Below are 24,587 nucleotides of genomic sequence, written 5' to 3' on the forward strand. Positions count from 1 at the left end.
ACAATGGGTAACTTCTGAGATTAGGTTATAGAAGGCAGTCTGCACTTTGGGAACATTGATTCAACCTGTGAATCCACTCGCCCTGAAACTGCATGCTGGAAAGGCCGTGTGGAGCTATCACACCGAGACAGAAAGAGATGCCCAAGGAACCCCAGCTCTTTCAGCCTCTAGTTTTGCAACTTCTCACCCAAGTAACAGAGATGTGAGTAAGCAAGCATTCCAAGGATTCCAGCTCCCATCATATGAGGGGGGACCAGAAGTTACCTTCATGTCTTTCCCAAATTGCAGATTTATGAGCAAAATAAATATTGTTGTTCTTAGTCGCTAGGTTTTAGAGTGGTTTGTCATGCAGAAATATAAGGGTGGAACATACCTCATCACCAAAGTTAAGAGACTCTGATTTGATGCCTTTTCTGTAAAGGTGGAAATTTGTGATTCTAGATGTGCCCTTAGATGGCAGACTGGAATGATAAGTTAGAGGGTTTTAAACTTTTTTGTGTTGAGACTTCTTTGTGAAAATAACACTGGAGATACTTTTTCAAGACCCTTTGGAGGCTGGAGGAAAGACAGAGGAATTAAAGTGGACCAGAAGGAAGAGAAACAGGTGATAGGCTATTCCTGGTACCTCCAGTCAGGGGCTGTGAGACCACCTTTTCTTTCTCCGTGTCATGTGTTACAATCCCAGTTCCCCAATAGTGTCTGCTGCCCTAGAGAAGAACACAGAGCCTTACTTTTCCTAATGCATGACTCTTCCTACAGAGAAAGCAGACCTGTCTCTTTTTTCTTAATTGCCACTTACGTTTTTAGGGCATTTGACCTCAGGGATCAGGAGAAAGGTGGGTGACTATCCATGGTGCTGGCAGAGGGTGCCCACGCCTTTTGAATGCCTCCTGTTCCTGACACGTTTTGATCCTTCACAGGAGCTTGACTTGCAGTGACAAAGGCATTCTAGATCCCAAGATGATCAAGGATTTGTCACTAGGTTTCAGATATTTAGTTTTAGGATGTGATATAAAGACCAACCTAAAAAGGAAGACCACCATTTGTTCATTTCTTTGCTTTAGCACCATGAAGATGCCTCTGTGTGTTGGGCTGGAGGGAGTGGGGTTGTAGTATACATACTCAACAAAACAAGGACTAAACAAGCTCTCTTAGAAGATGTGAAGCATTTTATTCATTGACAATGTAATAACATTACTCATACTGGAATCTCAAGTAGGTTAATCAGAATTTTCTTTTGCATCTTTCACCTAACATCTTTGTTTGCTTTTACTGGACGTGGACATAGGCATTCCGTGCACCACTGCCCTGGGAAGGGGTGGCTGAGAACTCTTGGGTCCCAGAATCTGGGACATGCAACTGGTGGATCCAAAACTGTTAATGATGAGTTCCTGTGGGGGCTGGGTGAATAGGCTTCTGCCCCCTACCCACATTGTGCTTCATAGTTACCCAGGTGGCAGCTGAGTGGGGTAGGGAGGGGGAGCTCTGCATCTGAAGGCAGACCAGTGTTCAGATCCAGCCTCCAACGTTCGGTTGCCGTGAAACCTCAAATCAGTCACTGAGTCACTTTTTTTTTCTCATCTGTAGAAAGATAACTCAGCCTGAAGAGTGGGGTCATTGAAGACTAAGTGAGATGATGTATTAGAATTTTGTGAACTATGAAACATTCTAATGAATGACTATGTCTGCTAGTGAAGACATGAGAAGTGATGAAGGGGTGAGTCTATGGGGCTGCTGAAGGCAGCAGCAATGAGGGGACAGAGGGGAAGAGAGGAGAGACATCCCCACAGACAGAGAATATCTGGGCCAGAGTTCCTGCCAGCTGGGTCTAAACCAGTAGAGGAAAAGTAGAGGCTCATCTGGAGTCATGAGTGTGCCCAAACTGAGGCAGCAGGTAAGAGGGGAGAGCAATTGAACAGTGGCAGCCATGTGCCTGGCACTGGCTAAATACCAGGACTGTGCTGAGGCCTTATATGTGCATTTACTTCTCAGGACAACTCTATACAATGAGGGCTATTATCCTCACTTATAGAGGAGAACAGGTTCTGATAGATACAAGAAATTTCTAAAAACCTCACATCCAGTAAATGGCAGAAGATGGATTCAAATCTAGATTTTTCAGACTTCAAAGTCCCAGACAGGAAGAGAGAGAAAAGGTTTTATTTTGTTTAATGAATTTTTATAACAAGAAGGAGAGTCAGAAAAACCTACCAAGAGGCAGTTACCAAAGCCAAAGGTTCACAGAACCAGGGTGAATGAAACAGGGTGGCAGGCCAAGTCAGAGTAGACCAGGTGATCTGCAAAGACGGGGGCATACAGCACCCTCCCTCTAGAATGGCTTGTGGGTGAGCCGGATGTATTGAAAGGGCTGTGGACCAAGCAGCCTCCTGCAGCCTCTTATTTGGTGAGGACCAGAAAGTCTTGATCTTGGGTCTACTTGTGCTCTTTTTCTCCTCTTTTCTTTGTAATTAATAGAATCAGTGAATGGCATAGACCAACATTCACCACAGCACATTCCAGGGCGTGTTGGAGTTCTGTAAGATATTCATGGATATGACTTAGAAAAAAGGGTCAGGTAATTTTCTACAACTTAAAAGACATTTATTGAAGACCCACAGAAGGGCTGTGAACTACAAATTCAACCATGAGAAATACAGGAAAGGTCCCTGTCCTCCTGAGCTTATAGACTAGCAGTCAAGTAAATTTGGGAGATGTTATACCAAACATTTCTATGTTTGTAGGTAGGTTTCTTTACTGCAAACATTTCAAGGTTTTATGATGCATGCACTTCATCTGTGCAAGAGGAGGACAGAGCATGCAGGGTAAACTCTATGCAAAAAAAGGGTACAGAGTCTATAAAATATCCTAGCCATGCAATCCTATTTTATTTGCCAGAAAGCCTCTCCCTGTGGCTCCAGGGCTGGTGTTCTGTAGAACAAGCTTGAGAGGAATGCTGGGGGAGGCAGAGAAAGAAGGACCCACCCCATTCCACCTTCCTTCATGTCAGCACCGTGTTGGTAATGTGACCCAAAGAGATGATGGGTAACATTTAGGCCCAGGACTTGGCATCCAGGTGATGGAAATGGGGGAATAGTGGAATAGGGGTCCCCGCTGTGACCATTAAATGATGGTACCTGTCCACACAGAACTCTGACAGAGAGTCAAGACCACCTGGGAGTTGTCAGAGGAAAGTCTGAAGGGGCGTATGATCCCCTAAGCAGGACTGAGAGACTCACTGGGCGATGATGTAGTAAGAGAAGGAGGTGTAGAAAGTGGTAAGAAGGGCGTAGGGCCTTTCCTTCCACCATGAGAGAGGGGGCAGGGTTTCATGTCACAGTCTTACAGGAGGACCTGGGTGGCAGCTGCCCTGGCATGGGTCTGAGGGTGCAGCACATTCCATCTTACATATAAGATAATCAGAAACGCTCACGTGAGTCAGCCACAGGGCTTTGTATGTCAGCAACCAAAGTTTATCACTCAGGCAGAGAAGCCTAGGAAAACAGCTGACAAATAGTTAGTCTTTTCTTCTTTTTTTTTTCCTTCTCAGGAAGACATTTTGGTCTTGGTTACCCTCGGGGTTTTTCCTCTCTCTGATCTTCTTGCTCTCACGCAATGTTCCCTGCACAGACGTTACATAACAGCCAGCCTGCAGGGAACACCTAGACAAGAGGGCATGACAGTCAGACAATGGGCGGGCAGAGCTGCCCTGAGAAAATGGAGTCATTCACGAGGCCTGTGAGAGGCGGCTCTGTTCCCAGCTTGGCTCGCTGGTAAATGAAGTGCGCTCAGGACAAAGAAGGAAACTTTACACTCTCGCAATTTTCCCACAGTGGCAGGCTCACAAAAAAACAAGGCGCTAGTTGGCTTCGCGGAGAAAAGGCAACCATATCCATAGTCTTTGCCTCTCTCCCAGGTCGTTGTCTTGTGCCAAAACCACAGAATAATCTCCCAGCAAGGAAATGGCAAAGCTGACTTGAAAGTGAAAAGTGAAAGTCACTCAGTTTTGTCTGACTCTTTGCGACCCCACGGACTGTATAAGTCCATGGAATTCTCCAGGCCAGAATACTGGAGTGGGTAACCTTTCCCTTCTCCAGGGGATCTTCCCAACCCACGGATCGAACCCAGGTCTCCCGCATTGCAGGCAGATTCTTTACCAGCTGAGCCACAAGGGAAGCCCAAGAATACTGGAGTGGGTAGCTTATCCCTTCTCCGGCAGATCTTCTCAACCCAGGAATCGAACCATGGTCTCCTACAGTGCAGGTGGATTCTTTACCAACTGAGCTATCAGGGAAGCCCCAAAAAGGTAGAAGGCAAAAACCAAAAAGGTGGGCCCAAAAGGCAGAAGCCAGCGGGTATGTATGGGTCGGCCTTCTGCTTCTGTCTGTTTCATCATTACTCTATGGGTTGTCATTTCCAAATCACTCATGTTTTACTTCTGCATCAGCTCCCTTTGCAGAGAAAGAATGTTGTAGGTGAAGATGATTACTCTGACACAGAAATAACAATATCTTCTTTGAGTACAAAATAGGCTGCATCTTCCTCCACACAGCCAGCCAGCTCACCTGTTCTCAGACACTCTAGCCTGAGGACACAGTGGCCATTGCTCCAGGCCTTTGTCTGGTGTCACATCCAGAAAATATTTAGCAGCTGGGCCCAAGGCCCCTTTGAATGAGAATCTGTACTGTAGGAATTTTGCTGCTTTGACTTATAAACCACAAAAATGCCAAAAATTTAACTTAAAAGTTATGTGTGTCCTCTAGTGTTTCATATAGGGCTAAACTTCACGCCAGGAAGGTGTCAAAATTATAACAAATAATCTTATATATTAAAGAAAAGTCCCAAACCCCACCAAAGACCTACTTATCTTGGTACAAAGCTCTTGTCGAAGTTAACTGTTTAAAGGGATTTTGGAAAAAATAAAAAAAATAATAAATAAAGGGATTTTGGAATCTATTGTAGAATGATTGGACCCGTGGCACTCTCCCTACAACTAGGAACTCCACTGTAATCCCATAGTAGAGTGGATCCTGCTATGGGGTAAGGAAATATAATAGTATGAGATGTGAAGGTCCTTTTTTATCTAGGTTGTCTTCCTACCCAGTTGTCTTCCTACCCAGTACCAGAGGACTCACAGGAGGAAGAGGAAAAGAGAGTCAGTAGGTGTACGATACTTCCAGAATGATTCAAGGGCACTAGTGCAGTCTGGTCTGGGATACAAGTATAGTGACATAGACTTGAGTTAGTCAGCTCAGCCCCATATGAGAAGGCTCTATTTTTCTGGGCACTAAGCCTATGACATGAGCAGGTACCAACTAAAGAAAATCACAGTTAAATGCTCTGGAATCAGACAGATGGACCTGGATCCTAATTTTATTTATTTATTTATTTTTTTTTTTTTTGGATCCTAATTTTAAAACTTGGTAACTATGAGACCTTTAAGAAATTACTTTGCTTTTGTTTCTTCAACTGTACAAATCAGAATGGTCACCATTTATAGGAAGGTGGGGAAGGGGTAGACCAGACATCCGTCCAGGGAGAACTGGAGGATATGGACTATAAGTCACCCCCCTTGTCTTAGGCCATACACAGGACTGGGCAGCCTCATGGTGGCAATTTTTTGAAAAGAATCCTCATTGACTTGGGAAAACTTCACAGAGACCAATATTGTGTCATGCACTTGGGCTTGGAAACCATTGCACAAATGATCTGCTATGATTTAATCCTACAGTGACTTTAATGATATTCTTTAAAGAGTAACCTTCCAAGTTTTCTCATTTATGCTTCAGATATGAAACTACAGCTTCCACCAAATCCATGGGCCTCCCCTAACTACTCCCACTATTCTTGAGAGAAGAGTCATAGCCCATAGACTACAGACATGCTACACTGGAGTTACTGATGGTACTTACAACAGAGTGGGAGACGAAGATGAGGAAGTGGGTTAAATGCTACACGACTGGAAGCCTCTGGTAACCACAATAGCAGTGATGGGGGAAGATTTTCCAGAGGAGGCAACACCTCAGCTGAGTTTTGGAGAATATGTCAGCCAGGTGAAGGGGTGGGGAGGTGTAGCAGGCAAAAGGAGCCAAGCATGCAAGAGCAGGGAAGGCAGGAGAGCATGCATGTGTGATACACTGCAGTAGTTTCCATGTGGCTGGAGTACTGGAATGTGGTGAGATGGGATGTGGCCAATAGGAGCCAGAGATGCATTATGGCCAGATCTCCATAATATTCCCAATTAGCCCTGAGACATCATTTCTCCCCAGGGAATACCTTCGATGGGGATGTTGGCTGCCCTAAGCATTTACTAGATAGTTTAATCCTTCAAGTGGAATGGTAAAGCAGAGGAAGACACTGGGTAATGTTTCACATGTTTTCACATCAGCAGTCCCTTTAATGACCTTTTTCTTTCCAATTTGAAAAGAATTCTTCAGGCCATTTAGTTTACGCTTCTATAACTATTTATTTTCTCTCTACTGATCTTTGAAATAGATCTTTGTTGAAAAGCTATTTTTGACCAAATTGATCTAGATTACTCATTGATTAGTCTATTGACCACAGTTGCCTTTCCAAAGGGCCTCACCTTTTAAGTTTAATGATAGCTACGATTACTGGGCTATTATCGTGTGCCTGGCACTGTACTAAGTGCTTTGAAATATTTTTATTCAATTCTCAGAGCAAATCAGTGTGGAAGACACTATTATTATTTCTTTTTTATGTCTCAGTTACACATATTATGGTTTTTCCACTGGTCATGTATGGATGTGAGAGTTGGACTATAAAGAAAGCTGAGCACTGAAGAATTGATGCTTTTGAACTGTGGTGTTGGAGAAGACTCTTGAGAGTCCCTCGGACTGCAAGGAGATCCAACCAGTCCATCCTAAAGGAGATCAGTCCTGGGTGTTCATTGGAAGGACTGATGTTGAAGCTGAAATGCCAATACTTTGGCCACCTGATATGAAGGGCTGACTCATTTGAAAAGACCCTGATGCTGGGAAAGATTGAAGGCAGGAGGAGAAGGGGACGACAGAGGATGAGATGGTTGGATGGCATCACTGACTCAGTGGACATGGGTTTGGGTGGACTCCAACTTTGGACAGTTGGTGATAGACAGGGAGGCCTGGCGTGTTGCAGTTCATGGGGTCCCAAAGAGTTGGACACAACTGAGTGACTGAACTGAAGTGAACATATATGATATATTTTTATTTATTTTATATCTCATTCATTTTTGAAATGTAGTTGATTTGTAAGATTATATAAGTTTCAGGAGTACAAAATAGTGACTCACAATTTTAAAGATTATATTCCACCTGTAGTTATAAAATATTGGCTGTGTTCCCTATGTGATACAGTATATCCTTTTAGCTTATTTACTTTATACATAGTAGTTTGTACCTCTTAATATCCTATCCCTAGCTTTCCCCCCCCACTCCCTTCTCCCCACTAGTAACAAACCACTATTGTATTCCTGTATTTGTGATACTGTTATTATTTCCATTTTTCAGGTGAAAAAAAAAATGAAGCTTGAAAAAGTAATAGCTTAAAACTGCAGAACTGGGATTCCATCTGTTTGATTCCAAAATCTCTACTCTTCACCAATTCACTCCACTGCTATTGTAAAACACTTTTGAGGAGAACAACTTAAAACAAGGTGTATGAGAGTTCCTTACTAGTGGATAGTCAAGTTCTTAAACCAGAAAACATTTTTTTTTTTCCTTTGCAGATAAAAGGTAGCTGTTGGGCTGCCTTCCGCATGCCTACAAACCCTGTGCTTGCCCAGCTTCAACACTGAAGAAAGAGCCCAGAGTCAGCAACAGAGACATCAGTGGTTTAATGGATGAGGGAACTTACACATCTGAAGCAAAGTCCTGGAGCAATGAAGGGCAGGACAAGATGATAGTCTTCGCTCCTGGAAAGGAGGGCAAGAAAGGGAGATTACCAGTTATAGATGAATTGACATCAGGCGTGCTTATTAGTTACCAGGGAAACCGGTAGAGGGGCATGCCCCTCACCACCCCTTAAATAAGAACAATCACTAGCTGGGGTTTGGGACAAGTACATAGGAAGGTCAGTCACATGCATAGGGTATAGTGAAGCAGGCACTGATCAGACAGGAAACACAGAGGACAAGAGAACAGCCATCTTGAGTGGCCGGACCATACATCAGCAAAGCAGCAAACAATCGGTGAATATTCTAAGAAGTGATGGGGGAGATTCTTTACCACTGGGTCACCAGGGAAGCCCACAATGGGGGGAGACAGGAGGTCAGAAAAGAACTCTCTGTGATGTGAAAACCCGAGTTAGGATACCTCTGAAGAATTTCAATGGCAATTTTCTGTAAAACTCTCATTCTTTAAAGTATGGACTTTAGTTAGTTAATAACAATGTATCTATCAACTCATTAGTTGTAATAAATGTACCACGCTCATGTAAGATGTTATTCATAGGGCAAACTAGGCAAGAAGTACATGAGAACACTGTACTATCTTTGCAATTTTTCTGCAAGTCTAAAACTATTATAAAAAATACAGTTTGTTTTTAAAAACCTCATTCTCCAAAGCCACATACATATTCCAGAAGACCTTCTATTCTTAGACACATCCAGAAACAATTGATTTGCTAAGATCTTCGCCCAGATTAGAATTGTGCTTAGTCGCTCAGTCGTGTCTGACTCTTCGTGACCCCACAGACTGTGGCCTGCCAGCTCTGCTGTTCATGGGATTCTCCAGACAAGAAAACTGAAGTGGGTTGCCATTTCCTTCCCCAGGGGAACTTCCCAACTCAGGGATAGAACCCAGTTCTTCTGCACTGCAGGCAGATTCTTTACCATCTGAGCCACCAGGAATGTGCAGTAATTATTAATGATTAAATCCTGAAGGATGATGCTGTGAAAGTGCTGCACTCAATATGCCAGCAAATTTGGAAAACTCAGCGGTGGCCACAGGACTGAAAAGGTCACTTTTCATTCCAATCCCAAAGAAAGGCAATGCCAAAAAATGCTCAAACTATCGCACAATTGCACTCATCTCACACACTAGTAATGCTCAAAATTCTCCAAGCCAGGCTTCAGCAATACGTGAACCGTGAACTTCTAGATGTTCAAGCTGGTTTTAGAAAAGGCAGAGAAACCAGAGATCAAATTGCCAACATCCGCTGGATCATGGAAAAAGCAAGAGAGTTCCAGAAAAAACATCGATTTCTGCTTTATTGACTATGCCAAAGCCTTTGACTGTGTGGATCACAATAAACTGTGGAAAATTCTGAAAGAGATGGGAATACCAGACCACCTGACCTGCCTCTTGAGAAACCTGTATACATGGAACAACAGACTGGTTCCAAATAGGAAAAGGAGTACGTCAAGGCTGTATATTGTCACCCTGCTTATTTAATGTATATGCAGAGTACATCATGAGAAACACTGGGCTGGAAGAAGCACAAGCTGGAATCAAGATTGCCGGGAGAAATATCAATAACCTTAGATATGCAGATGACACCACCCTTATGGCAGAAAGTGAAGAGGAACTAAAAAGCCTCTTGATGAAAGTGAAAGTGGAGAGTGAAAGAGTTGGCTTAAAGCTCAACATTCAGAAAACGAAGATCATGGCATCTGGTCCCATCACTTCATGGCAAATAGATGGGGAAACAGTGGAAATAGTGTCAGACTTTATTTTTTGGGGCTCCAAAATCACTGCAGATGGTGACTGCAGCCATGAAATTAAAAGATGCTTGCTCCTTGGAAGAAAAGTTACGACCAACCTAGACAGCATATTAAAAACCAGAAACATTCCTTTGCCAACAAAGGTCTGTCTAGTCAAGGTTATGGTTTTTCCTGTGGTCATGTATGAATGTGAGAGTTGGACTGCGAAGAAAGCTGAGCGCCGAAGAATTGATGCTTTTGAACTGTGGTGTTGGAGAAGACTCTTGAGAGTCCTTTGGACTGCAAGGAGATACAACCAGTCCATTCTAAAGGAGATCAGCCCTGGGTGTTCTTTGGAAGGAATGATGCTAAAGCTGAAACTCCAGTACTTTGGCCACCTCATGCGAAGAGTTGACTCATTGGAAAAGACTGATGCTGGGACAGATTGGGGACAGGAGGAAAAGGGGACGACAGAGGATGAGATGGCTGGATGGCATCACCGACTCAATGGACATGAGTTTGAGTGAACTCTGAGAGTTGGTGATGGACAGGGAGGCCTGGTGTGCTGCGATTCATGGGGTCACAAAGAGTCAGACGTGACTGAGCGACTGAACTGAACTGAAAGTTTATAGCAGAAGTCCCAAAATTGTACACTGGAGTGTTTATGTATCTCTAAATCTGTGTGTGTGTGTGTGTGTGTGTGTTTAGAGAGAGAGAGAGAGCTTCCCTGGTGGCTCAGATGGTAAAGAACCTGCTGGCAATGCAGGAGACCTGGGTGCAATCCCTGGGTTGCGAAAATCCCCGAGAAGGGAATGGAAACCCACTCCAGTGTTCTTGACTGGAGAATTCCATGGACAAAGGAGCCTGGGAGGCTGCAGTCCATGGACTCACAAAGAGCTGGACACGACTGAGAGACTAACATACATATATATATATATATATATATTTCAGTGATTCCCATTGCTCTTTATTTTGTAAACAAAGCATGATTGACAAAATAAAATATGTCACATGCTGTTTTACTTCATTATCTGTATCTTTGGGAATTGGGGTCATTGGAACTGAATGTTGCTACCCAGGCCTCTCTATCCATCCCTTAAGAGCTATTGCATTAGTCAAACTGCCTGGGGTTGAAGAGAAGTCTTTCAAAGAACTGATCTCGTGAATTCAAACTGGATCTCATGAATTCAAACTGGCAGGCACGTGAAGTGTTCCCTGGTGCTGCTGCTGCTGCTAAGTCACTTAAGTCGTGTCTGATTCTGGGTGACCCCATAGACAGCAGCCACCAGGCTCCCCCATCCCTGGGATTCTCCAGGCAAGAACTCTGGAGTGGGCTGCCATTTCCTTCTCCAATATATGAAAATGAAAAGTGAAAGTGAAGTCGCTCAGTCGTGTCTGACTTGTAGCTACCCCATGGACTGCAGCCTACCAGGCTCCTCTGTCCATAGGATTTTCCAGGCAAGAGTGCTGGAGTTGGGTGCCATTGCCTTCTCCGTCCCATTCTAGTTGTGCCCATCTTGGGGGCATGGTTGATGTGGGCTCAACACTTTCACTGGCTGCTCTTCCCTGTCATCTACCCTGCCCAGCCAGATTAAGGAGAGCATGTTTTATGAAGAAACCAACTCCCTCAATCAAGATTACTCAACTTCTTATAACCCTTACCCTCTTTCTCCAGGTGGAGATCTGACGGGTCTGAGGAGGGAGGCTTCCTAATGATGTTTATGCAGCCAAGCAGAAAGCCAGAGTCTGGACAGAGGGAGAAAGATACTCAAAAAGGTTTGCTTCCCACGGCCCCATCCAAACCACACCACTTCTCTCTTTTTTTAAGATAACAACGTAAGGAGGTTGGTCAACATGAGTTTAATTATTATCCAGAAAACCATCAAAGGCTGGATGAACTCAATTAAAGAGGCTACTGGATTCCGGAAATAAGGATTTTTATTTTCTCTGAACTGGAAGAGTTGAGTCAAACTCAAGCTTTACTAAATTCAGACCCACATTTTGTTTTCCAGCCAAAGGTCATCTTGAAGCAGAGTGGGAAGCAAAGCTTCCCTGTAAGAAGGTTAGGATCTGAATTTGGTTTCCCTATTTACATTCAGACAGTGGGAGGGCAGTTGATTGCTGTCACTCTGTGCAAAATAGTTTCACTTAATAAAATTAGTTCTCAGTACATTAAGTTGGCTCTCTCTCCCTGCCATAACATTTATGTGGTACCCAACCCCACCCCCTGCATAAATCCCTTCTATTATTAGGATTCGGGGGCTTACTGACTAGCCCTCCTATGAATTGAGATCTAGAAAGGGCAATTTCTTCTTTGGTGTGAGCTTTTTTTAAAATGCCTGTGCAAGGAATAAGAATTTGCTGGCCATCTTCCTGGGAAGAGGTATCTGTATCAGCTATAAGAGGTGGCACCTATGTCACCAAGACTTGGAGTTGACCAACCACCCCAGGCCCTTGGCTTGTGAGGCGCTCCCTCCAAGGTTACTAGGAAAAAAGATGAGGGCCAGGAGTGGGGACTGAGCCTGAGGTTTCAGTCCAGCTCCTCACTCCTAGGGCAGTCTCATCAGCTGATGAAGGGTTCACCGTGCTGACCTGCTCACCCGCCATGATGGGACAGGTGAGAGGTGGACATGGTTAGTCATTCTCCAAAGCCAGGAATGACCCTTGGAAGCCTGCATCTTTCTAAAGTGATGTAGGAAAATTAAAGGGAACCAGCAGATCCAGGGACTTAGCAAGGTTGAGGCTATAGCACAAGGTCACAGAGACTCTGAATGACCAAGTGGTGTCTCCAACACAGGTTTTATCTGACTCCAGCATTCAGGACCTTCTACTTGAGATGTAAACCTCTCATGTGGGGTAAGGTCAGTTAAGGCTGAAAAAGGGAGAGGAATGGAATCCCAGTGTTGCATAGATATGGGAAGGGGTATCTGTATCACCTATAAGATCTGGCCATATATATCCTGAATATATATTGTCAACTGTAAATAGATGGGAGCTCACTTCAGACATAATTATAACCTGGCCCGAAAGTTGTAATAAAACCCTTAGTGCACTTGCTGTAGGAGCCATTAAGTATTCCTAACCTTGTGATGCAGAAGAAAAAGAAAGAAAAGCCTGAGAATTTAGCTCATTTACTCAAATCATTGACACATCAAAGGAAAAGCTCTTCTAAGTCCATTTAGGTGGTTTAGGACTGGGAAACATGCCCAGAATCCCTAAATAGAAATAAGTATTGGTCATCAGAGCAGTGTGGTCTGGCCTAGAGGTCACCCCAGGCTCCAGGCTTGTTCAACTCTGCTCTCTAAACATCCAAAATGACTTATTCACTTCAGAGGGTGAAAAACACTCAACTCCCCCGGATTGTCAGATGGAGTTTGCCAGTATAAAATGTGTTAGTCACTGGGAAGCTAGCCAAAGTAAACTCCTAATCCTGACCCACCCATACCTCTGAACTGGCTGGGAAGGGAGAGAGGGAAATCCCAAAACAAATGTAAAAACAAGCAGCCTGTCCGTGTGTGCCCTGGCCCTCTCTTCCCCAGGGCAGGTTCCCACCAGGTGAGACGGGATCTGCGGAAAGCGGTAGGTGATGAGCAGGTCATGGACGGGCTGTCAATGGTAACTCCGCTTGGTTCCAGTCCTGATGGCTTACATAACAGCTTGGCAGGGGGATGTGGCCCGGCGGAAGCACGCGGGTTTCCAGCAGCGTATAATCATCTCTGATTTCTCTGTTTGTTCAGCAGTTTTTAATGTGGGGGAGGCAGCAGCGCAGAAGGAGGAGCAGAATTCTGACACACTGCAATCTTCTGTTTCCTTCTGCAAAACAAACAGCCCCAAACAGATCCCAGTGGCCAGCAAATTAGCAAGGGCTACACAGGTCCTCTCTGGGGGAGGAGCTGCACTGCAGCCCGTGGCTCCTGGGTGAGAAGCCGGAGATTGACCTGAAGTCAGGCGCTCACCACATGCATGTGAGCCTGGGGTCCCTGGGAGCGCCTGACTCTGTTCGCCCTCTTGGCTCCGAGGGCTGTGGTCTCCTACTCTGATCATGCAGGTGTCTGTCCTGTGCTATGTTCCTCCAGAAAGGCAGGTATCCAAGCCTCAGATCTTGGTAACCAGTGTCTGTTTCTCTATGCCATCACCTCCATGTAGGTACAAGGCTGATTATGCTGGAACCCTGAGCATGTGGGAGCAACCAGTTTGCAAGTAATGTTTCACTGGATAAAAAAACACAAATTTCCAGCTTCTTTTGATTCTAATTTACCTGGAGTTGAGTAGCAACTATCCCCTTGTGAATAAGCACACACTCTACTGGCCATCATCCCCATGAGGCCCTGTTGTCCTTCACCTGGAGGTCTCTTCACTTACGTATTTTACTTCTCTGGATTCATGCAGACATTTTCAGGATGAGTTTCCTGCTCTCTTAATTGTAACCCTTTGATATCATACTTGTCTGCTCACTTCTCTGATTCACCCAACAGGATTTATTGGACAACTATCTCGGGAATCCTCACCTGGGGCAGATTAGCAAGTGCTGGTCATTTTGTCAGGAATATACCACTCATCGTGGACTTCTAGTACCTGATACTTCGCACTTGCTCTCTACATGTGTCTCGATTAAATGGATAAATGACTACTTCTTCCCTGTGAGACCTGTTGATCTTGGCATTAGAGTTTTGTTACCAAATATTCCCAGGCTCTCAACCTTACAAGCAGGCTTCCTGATAGGGTGCACCTGGTTATGCAAGTCATTTGCATGAACTTGTGTAATGCTTTGCTCAGATATTTCTAGTTTCCAGGTTGCATCTCTAGCCTCATTTTATGCCACTCCCTACCCTATCCAAACAGGCAGTACTGTTTATATGATGTCCCTGAATCCACTTCACTCCTGGGACCTCCATGCCCTTGCTCACACTGTCCCCTCAATCCAGAAGGCCCTCAATGTTATCCTTTACTTTGCCTCCTTACCAAACCTCCTGGCCAGCTCCCAGGCAGCTCATAAGACTGAGTTCACATGTCACCTCCCCCGGGAACCTCTCCTGATCTCTCCAGCCTGGGGTAGAGGTTTCTACTTCTTGTTCTCAATTTCTGTGCACATCTTTCATCAGTCTGTTCTCTCCTCCATGCTGACAGCTCCTGTGATCAGAACTATGTCTTTTCACTGCTGGATTCTCAGCGCCAAGCACATAATAGGAACTTTATTTATATATCGAGAGAGCAGTTCAGCTGTGTTGGTAGGTGAGACCATAGCCTGGCCCAGAGCCGGTGTTAGCACCACATCAGTGTACTCACGCCCTCAGCCCTGACACTGCCCGCAGAGGCCATCTTACTGGCCAAGGAACCAACTGGATGCTTGCTTTGTGGAGTCTAGCTGTCTATTGACATATTATATTCTTTCCCCATTGTAATTACTACCCAGCCTCTGTGTATTTTTTCAAGCTCCCAGTGTTTGAGTACATGAGATTCTTTTGCTCTTTGTATGAAAACAATGCCATCTGTTCACTGGATGGAAATTCCAGAATGCTTCAGAAAAGCAACCAGGTTTTTGCCACAGAACAGCCCCAAAATACCTCAGTGGGATTCCGTGTGGGAGGCCGATAAGGTTATGACAGGAACACCTGAGGATTCTTAGTTTTTGTGTGATTTTCCTTCCCTTCCTTCCGTGTCAGAATTCAGAACTTTTCTCTCAGGTCCATTTCAATGGGATTTATACCCCAAGGAAAATGAACATCCTCCTTAAACCTCAGTCTAGCAGCCCCCAAGGGTATGGGTAGCCTCTAGGTATTCATGGCTCAAGCCCATTGATCAAACACCCACAAAGCACTTATGCCTACTGTATGTGCGTGCTGAGTTGCTCAGTCATGTCCATCTCTTTGCAACTCCATGGACCACAGGCCATCAGGCTCCTCTGTCCATGGGATTCTCCAGGCAAGAATACTGCAGTGGGTTGCCAATCCCTTCTCCAGGGATCAAACCCATGTATTCTGCATTGCAGGCAGATTCTTTACCATCTGAGCCACCAGGGATGTGCCAGCTGAGAAGTGCTTTGGAGTCATGGAGATCCCAAAGACATTCATAAGGATTACCTTGCAGGCCAGATGGAGAGGAGACACACGGACAAATCACAACAGCAAGAGACAAATCGAAACAAGTAGTGGAATAAAAGTTAAATCAGTTTCTGTGGAAAAGTAGGAGATGCTATGAATCCTATAATGTCATCCCTGCTTAAGACCATTCAGTGGTTCCCCAGAGTTGCAGGTAAAGTCTAGATGCCTTCACAGGGTGTCCAAGGTCTTCTGTGTCCAGGTCTTGGCTGTTCCCCAGCCCCCTTCGTCTCCTTGGTATCTCGCCAACCCACATTCAAGCCCAGTGCTCCAGCTATGGGGACCCATCTACCCCCAAATGAAGCATGCTCCCCTTCATCTCTCTTTATATCTTCAGTTTTCTTTGCTTAGAATGCTCTCTTCTTTTTAATACAAACATGTATGGATGTGAGAGTTGGACTGTGAAGAAGGCTGAGCACCGAAGAATTGATGCTTTTGAACTGTGGTGTTGGAGAAGACTCTTGAGAGTCCCTTGGACTGCAAGGAGATCCAACCAGTCCATTCTAAAGGAGATCAGCCCTGGGATTTCTTTGGAAGGAATGATGCTAAAGCTGAAACTCCAGTACTTTGGCCACCTCATGCGAAGAGTTGACTCATTGGAAAAGACTCTGATGCTGGGAGGGATTGGGGGCAAGAGGAGAAGGGGACGACAGAGGATGAGATGGCTGGATGGCGTCACTGACTCGATGGATGTGAGTCTGAGTGAACTCCGGGAGTTGGTGATGGACAGGGAGGCCTGGCATGCTGCGATTCATGAGGTCACAAAGAGTCGGACATGACTGAGCGACTGATCTGATCTGATTGGATTCAGTTGAGGCTTCCAGTCCCAGAAAGACCTCTCAGACTGAGTTATGTGTTTGGTCTTCTTAGCCCCTTACCACCGTGTGTATGCCTCACTGTCCCCATCACAGCTGTCTGTGTTCTTGACTAGACTGTGAGCTTCCTGGGGCCAAGGAGTGATTTCCATCTCTGCAGCCTCAGAAAACAATAAAATATAAGGAAACTAGTGTATATTATACAATAAATATCTATTAATTTTAATCTTGGGTTAACATTAAACTTGGACTTCCCTGGTGGCTCAGTGGTTAAGAATCCACCCACCAATGCAGGAGACACAGGAGACAAGGGTTCCCTGAATTGGGAAGATCCCCTGGAGTAGGAAATGGCAACCTGCTTTAGTATTCTTGCCTGGGAAATCCCATGGACAGAGGAGCTTGGCAGGCTACAGTCCATGGGGTTGCAGAGTCAGACATGACTTAGCGACTAAACGACAACAAAACATTCACCTTACTGAAGACATATTGCAATAATCAGAGAATAATCCTTATGCAGCAAAAACTTGAAAAAGGAATTTTTATGACAATTGATTGAGAAAGGGAAAGGATATTTCAAATTGGAAAGACAACTTAACTGGATATGTTTCAAAGGACTTAATAAATATTTACTACTATTTTGGCACAATCTTATTAAGTTACCCCTACCTTGTAATTCTGGATTTTCATCCCTGAATACTTACCCAAGAGAAATAACAATATACATCCACAAGAAGACATACAAGAATATTTATGGAAACTTTAGTCACAGCAGCCCCAAACTGAAAACAACCAAATATCCATCAACAAGAGAATGGATAAATACGTTGTGGAATATTTATGCATGGAATACTACACAGCCATAAAAAGAAACAAACTACTAATATATGCAAACATGGATAAATCTCTAAAGATGTTGAATTTAAAACTCTGACTCATGTAAAAGAGCTCATACTAAGTGATTGAATTCATATGAAGGTCAAGAACAGATTTTTCACTGTAAGGAAACTTTAACATAATTTTTAAAAAGTCATTTATTAAGCACCAACTATGTCCCGGGCACTATTTCAGGGAACTGTTCTGGTAGCATTCCAGGTGTATTAGGGGATATATTGGAGACAAAACAAACAGAAATTGCAGCCCTTGGCGTGCTTACATCCTTGTAGGTCAGCTTGACATATTAAATGTGAAAGGACAAGCTAATATTTATTCCCATTGACACTGTTGATCTCTTACAAGGACTTGTCAATGCCAGGACTAGTGAGTCCTCAAAACACTTAATCAAGTGATTGGGATTGCATTGGAATTTGGCTAATAGTGCACTGAAACATTCCAATGATATTTGCCTTGCCTAGTGATAAGCAGAAGCTTGGCAGAGGGGATGGAGCACAGGCTTACTTTATCTCAGAACAAAGGCATCAGGAACTATGGGAAACAGTGCTTTGCAAAGGGCTCCCGTCCTTGGAGCCAGCTCTGTGCTGGGAATGGAATGCAGGCGCCATATCCAAGAAGGTCACTGAGTGGAGGAGGGCCGCTGTCCAGACCTGCAGGTAGAAGATAGAGATGCTGAGTCCATCACTTGGTACTTCTCACCAGCAGCCAAAATCAGGCATCTAAAACAGGGTCATTTAGCAAGGCATCTTAAGAAGGAAAGAGGTTGTAGTAGAAAACCAAAATTGCTCCAAAGTAGCCCAAGCTAGCTAATGTGGAAGTAGCCATTTTTCATAAATGGCTACATTTAAATTGGGATGAGAAATTGATGAGCTAGGTTTGGGGGGGCGGGTGTTTGTTTTCTCAAAGTCAGATGCTTAGAATAAGAAATTTGAGGACATTTTTTATAAACCTTGTGACCATCCATGGTTTACATTACTAGTACTAAATTATCATTGCCTCACACGCTAAAGAAAGCTTTGTGGTACTTGGGCTATGATGTGTGTCACTTGAGGAAGTTATTATGCTCATGATTTTGAAACTGATGAATGGCACAGAAACCAACAGCGTTAATCTGGTCTCAGGTAACAAAGGGAATGTGTCTCTGCTGACGTATGTGCAGGACAGCCCACACCAGTCTTCCAGGGATTGTGCTGAAATCTTTTCTCTCATGTCTTCACCAGCCCTCCTCTCTCTATTTATTAACAATGCGCTGGGACCAGCCATGATGAATGAGGGCAGGATAGAAGATGTGGGTCATAGAACCCAGGACAAACCATGTGCAACTCCTCACCTCTCTCTCATTTTTATTCTCTACTGAAGGTCAATATAGAAGGTGAAAATAAATGCAAGAAGAGCCCCTTGGGGAGTTAAGGGGATATGATGGTGCTGATTGTGGGATTTCCCTGGTAGTCCAGTGGTTAAGACTTTGCCTTCCAATGCAGGTGGTGTAGGTTTGATCCGTGGTCAAAGAGCTAAGATTCCACAAGCCTTGAGAACAAAAAATACAATAAGCAATATTGTAACAAATTCAATAGAGACTTTTGGTCTACATGGAAGAATAAAATATTTAAAATAAAATAACAGTAAAAAATGTAACCAAATATATCTTAAAATGTTAATAAACTTAATATTTTTTTAAAACTCCCCATGAAAAACATTAATGGGAATAGTCTTGGTTTCAAGTATTTTTGTTCTTTTTCATATCTATGTTTAGCTAAGTACATTGATTAAATGCACTTTGGTTTTTACACCTTTATAATATTATCTGTATAAGATAACTCACAATATAAAGCAAGACTTTGCAAGACTTGGAATCTCAGGTTTGAAATCAGAAAATAAGGTCACTGTCAGGGAAAACAAAAGAAGGGAAGTCCTTTAAGCTACAGATGTGAACAAAGACACAAGGATTCACAGTAAGCTTTTCTTTATAGAGAAGTGCTTTATGGAAGCAGTTTATGAAGCCTGGTGTGTTGCAGTCCATGGGGTCGCAAAGAGTCAGACATGACTGAATGACTGAACAACATGTTTCGTAATCTAGGATTCAAATTTAAGATTGCAAAAAAGCTTCCACCTGAGGCATCTCACATGGAAAAACCCTGTTTTCAATTCTTCGCTCCAGGTGAGCTAGTGCCTACGCATTGAGGATAATATAATCACATTTCCAACTTCCTACTCATACCTTTAATGAATGGATGGAAAGTCCAAGAGTCTAAAAGAGGACAGGTTGATCTCTTTCTTTAAGATCCTTCCCTTAGGACCTCCCTAGTAGTCCAGTAGCTAAGACTTCAAGTTCCTAATGCAGGGGGCCTGGGTTCAATCCCTGGTCAGGGAACTAGTTCCCAAGTCCTATAACTAAGATCCATCACTGGCAAAAAATAAAAAATCGTTCCCTCAGTTCTTACCTCTTGGCAAGATCTTTTTATCCCACCCTTAGAACTTACAGAAGAACCATAAGAAAGCATTGTAGGCTCATATGAGTTATTTTCTCTTCTAAAAAGGTGATGGAGATTCCTTTCAATCCTTCAGTCCTACAAATTACGGGGCGGGGGCGGGGGGGAGGGCAGAGAGAATTACACAAGTACACATGAGCCTTTATTTGCCACTGACTAGTTGTGTCATTTGGGGGAAGTCATCTCTCACTTGTATAATGAGACAATCTCTTTCAAACCCATCTGTTCCCTAAGCAGAACTCTGGAAGGCTAACCTCACTCTACAGCATGTGATAGATATGTGCACTCCAGACACACAATCTGTGATGCCTGAGACGTCCTGATGCATGTCTGTAGCTTGTTGTCCTACATGTTTGCAGTTTCATTGAAGGGCTTTCTCTATTTTCTTTCCTCCAATGGACACGAATTTTCTAGTCTCTGACAACAGGCATCCTCAAATAGCACAGTGAAGAAGGCAGGAAACAGGGCAGTAAACCCAAGGCCAGAAAAGAAAAAGATCAGCAGTCATAGAAGGAAGAGCTAGTGCTTGACAAGAGGAATGTGAAACCAGAAGCCAGCCAGAAAGCAGAACGTGAAGTTAAGTACAGGAAGTCAACTTCGTAAACTGAAGGGCACAGTAGATCTTTCTTGATGATGTTAATGTTAGGCTGCTCCTTGAAACAAGAATCAGCTCAGGCCTCTTAAAGAGAGTCTGGCAATTGGTGGATCTTCAGGAAGTCCATGTCATGAGACTTGTCTTCAAACAGAGCGATTCACAGTCCCAAATCTGATGACTCTTCCCAATCCTCATTTCACAGGTTAGCTTGAGGTGATCTTTCTAGTAAGTAGATTCCTGGAAAAAGTACTGAAAATACTGAAGTTGCTGAGAAGGTCTGGGTTTGAGTCTTCATCCTGCAGATCACAAACAGATCATTCGCACACAGAGATTCAATTTCCTCACTGAGTTTGAGCAAGCTCCAGGAGATGGTGAAGGACAGGGAAGCCTGGCGTGCTGCAGTCCACGGGGTCACGAAGAGTCTGACAAGACTGAGTGACTGAACAACAAAAATGAGTAGATAAACACTACCTTGCATGCCTCCCTGAGTGGCTCTGAAGATGGGCTGAGAATCCAGTAACCAAAGTTCTGGGTTGGGCCACTGGAATCCAGACTGGCTTTTCTCCCATCCTCAGCGCTGTGCTCAAGGCAGCGTTCTTAGAGGTTAAGTAAGCAGCAGCTGTGATTACAGCAAAGGCGGTGCTACTCTCTACATCTGTCAGCAAGAGATCAGGCTGCAAAACGTAGATCTTATGTTAGTACCTGTTTCCTTAAGTTTCAAGGAACGGGATCCACTGTTTCCTTTCCCCACATGAACCCTGACCCCCACTAGGCCTGAGCCTCAGATCCAGAACACCCACCGCAGGCCTCAGAGGAACCTTAGACAGCCACTGCCAATGTCATGACCGCTGTCTTTCTGCTCCATATCGTCAGCACAGCAACCAAAGAGCCTTGTGCTTGACGAGGAGTTTTCCCAGCACCCAACGCTGGGGTGTACGTGCACCACGAAGGGCTGTTTGGGGTCTTGAGTGCTTATTAGTTTAATAATTGGAACATTCGTGGTGTTTCCTGCCAAGTGCCCAAAGATGTGACGTTAAAGTCTTTCCGTTTGGCACTGGTGGCTCAGGAGGGAAGTCCCGCTGGCGCACGCGGCGGCCGCGAAGGAGCTGGAGGGTCACGGAGACCCCTGCTCCTGCGCCATCACTGCCCTGTCCGCCATCAGCGGACTTGCATTTCCATGTGAATGAGCCCAGGGGAAAAGAGTGCTTCTGAGTTTTATGGGTCTCTCATTCTCTTCTTTTCTTTAAAAATTGGGCCAGAAATTCTAGTCCTTTCAGCCTTCTTCCTCTCCCTGGATCCCGCTGGTGCATATTACCGCTAATGGGGCTTCAGGCGTTGCCAACTCTGAAATGAAGAGCAGATCCCCCGCGCCGCGTCTGTGGCTTTAATGAGGAGCCCTGAATGCGGACGAGAATCAAACATGCATTGAACATTCCCCGTTCTCAGCCCGTGCTCCCTCCCCCAGCCTCAGCCCCTCCAGATCCCAGAGCCCAGTGCCAGCAGAAGGTGACCTGCCAAACTGATACCCGGGGTAACTTGGGGAAGGGCACGCCTAGGGGACCCAGAAGCACTCTCTGAACTTCTTTTCTCTCTGCTCAGCAGCAGCGAAAGCAGGGGCTGGAGCGTGGGAGCAAGTGGAAAGGGGAACAGGGCCCACGTGACTGGGCAGAAAGCAAAGTCTGGGGGACCGGGAGCAGGAAGTCAGACACCAGATGCAGAGTGGGGCCCTGAAAACCCATCGTTAGGAACTTCACTCTACCCACAAGGGCAGGGATTGGGAACGTTTATGAGGTTTTTTTAATAGAAAAAAGAGCAGAGGAGATGGTGAGCGCAGAAAAAACATGGGCCCCCCAAGTCAGCCACCCTGGTCCCCAACCTGGCGCTGGGGTGGGGGCCCTGCAGGAACTTGCTGGAGTTTTCTGTTAGCCTCCTCTCCCTTATGTGCAAACCCACGCTTTACCTTCTGCCCAAGAAGATAAGGACTCTGGGAGACACTGCCTGTGGAAGGGCTTTGTCAACTCGGGCTCATCAAATGTGAGGTGTTGCGGATAATGAAAGGTCTTTTAGGCAAAATAATTCGTTAGAAATCTGGAGAATAGCTACGGAATGGGCTAGTAGGTGATGAAAGTGAGGAACACCCCCTAAACTTAGAGGGGTCTGCTAACAAAATCAATCTTCTGTATTTAAAAGGCAGGTTGTCTGAGATGAACTGAATGGAGCAACTTAACATCAATATTGTTACAGAGCGTGTTAACAAAGGCTCAGCCACAGCATGAAGACCAGGAAAGAGTGGCACATGGCAGCACTTACCCACACTGTCCTGGAGAAATGGTAATGAGACATCCCTACGAGAGGTGGGCCGTTGTGGCTTCGTTCCTTTTAGACCCCACAGCTAGTGCCTGACCTTGCATTCATGTTCACCAAACCCCCTTCTGATCATGTCCTGACTTGCATGGAGATTTCTCACCAGGAACAAATGCACAGATCATAGAACTTTACAACTTTCTGTAAGGCCAATACATTTTTTCCCTATAATTGCTTATCTGTCAGTCTCCTATGACCGATTCATATAAACCATTTCCCTCTGGGTCCAATTTGGGGCCCTGACACAATTGAGTTTTTAGACCTAGGAGGCTAAGGGAAAACTAGATCTCAGATCCCCAAGGGTCTGTCAATGTGGACACTTTCTGGGCACCTACTGGTATTTCCAGAACTATATCACTCCTCTCTAAACGAAAACAGCTTTGAAAGCCTTCAAAGCCAACTGGACCAAGGTTATGTCTGGAGGAATGAAAAGGGAGAGAGAAATTTCAGGAAGGCCTTGTTGATAACAAACATTGGAGTGGAAGTGAAGAAGCAAAAAAAATCAGGTATCAGTGAAATCACCAAGTTTCAGGAGCAGCAAACTGGGATGTGGGTAAAGAACTGGCACATTATTGAGAATAATGTGATGGTGTGATGATGGTATAATGGTGCATATAATGCCTATGTTCCTTTTCCTTCCTCCTATACTCATTGTCACTAATCAGTGTTGGCTTTCTTTCCTTTCGAAAAAAGATCAAAACATAGAATCCTTTTCAACCCTGAACATTCCAGGAACCACTCCAATAGGGAGTATATGAGATGAAATCACGATATGTCATCTCAGAGCTAATGAATAAAGTAGGTACTCACCATATAGTCACTGGCTAATCACTGATAATAACCTGGGGCAAAATAGTTTAGACAAACTCTGGACTCCAGGGGAAAAACAGCAGCCAACCTTCTCTGATACCTCATTTCCAATAAAAGACACAATAAAATATGGAAAAGTCTCACATTCTCCAATGTGCTATGTCTGACTGTATTTCCTGTCTCATCAGTGAAAAAGAAGAGAAATTTTTGATGTAAACAGAAGTTAGTGATTATTTGAGATATATGCAAACCCTTTCCATTTGAAAGTTGTATTTCTAAGTTTAGAAATTCAGAAAGCTATATGACTCTCTGATAAAGAGAGAATTTCTCCTTTTGCCTCCAAACATACATCTGTATAATTGTCTTCCTCATCTAAACAGATGGGAAGCTTTGAGGCTCTGTTATGGACCCCTGCTGAGGAAAGTGACCCCAGGCTTTTCTTTCTGCCTGAATGGCTATGGTATGTCATTTGTGATAAGAGATAGCCACCCTATTCTATCTGATTACAGCAGGAATGGAGCCCCGGTCAAGGGCCATCCAGTGTGGGACGACTTGGATGCAAAACAGCTCCACATATGGATAATGATGATGGTTGACATGCTGCTCTTGGGGAGCATAAGAGATGCTCACAGAGAAGACAGGTCACAAGACCCACTACAAAATCCTGAATCATGCCAAACTGATTTATTGCTTCCCTAGATTCAATCTAGACCTACTGTGCATCCCACTGTGAAAGTCTTGGACCAGTATGTGGGAGCCACAATGATTATGGAACTACTGAGCACTCAGCCCACTTCCTTACTTCCCTGTAAATGCCAACCTCAAACCTTCATCATTTACAATTTAGGTATGACTCTTTCTTTTAATCTGAAAGAGACTGAATAACAT

At 44.4% G+C, this 24,587-nt stretch overlaps 1 long non-coding RNA gene across 1 annotated transcript in view; it reads right to left on the reverse strand.

Annotated features, from left to right (window-relative positions):
* Window positions 1-10,891: 10,891 nt before the first annotated feature.
* LOC139176429 (uncharacterized) overlaps window positions 10,892-24,587 on the reverse strand; it is a 50,095-nt gene continuing 36,399 nt past the window's right edge. The window contains exons 3-6 of the long non-coding RNA XR_011560904.1: window positions 21,841-21,922; window positions 20,997-21,199; window positions 18,772-18,968; window positions 10,892-18,091 (exon numbers count right to left, since the gene is read on the reverse strand). This is a non-coding gene — a long non-coding RNA (uncharacterized lncRNA). The remainder of the gene's footprint in view (window positions 18,092-18,771; window positions 18,969-20,996; window positions 21,200-21,840; window positions 21,923-24,587) is intronic.

This window comes from Bos indicus, chromosome 16, assembly GCF_029378745.1.
Source record: "Bos indicus isolate NIAB-ARS_2022 breed Sahiwal x Tharparkar chromosome 16, NIAB-ARS_B.indTharparkar_mat_pri_1.0, whole genome shotgun sequence".
NCBI classification, from domain to species: domain Eukaryota; kingdom Metazoa; phylum Chordata; class Mammalia; order Artiodactyla; family Bovidae; genus Bos; species Bos indicus.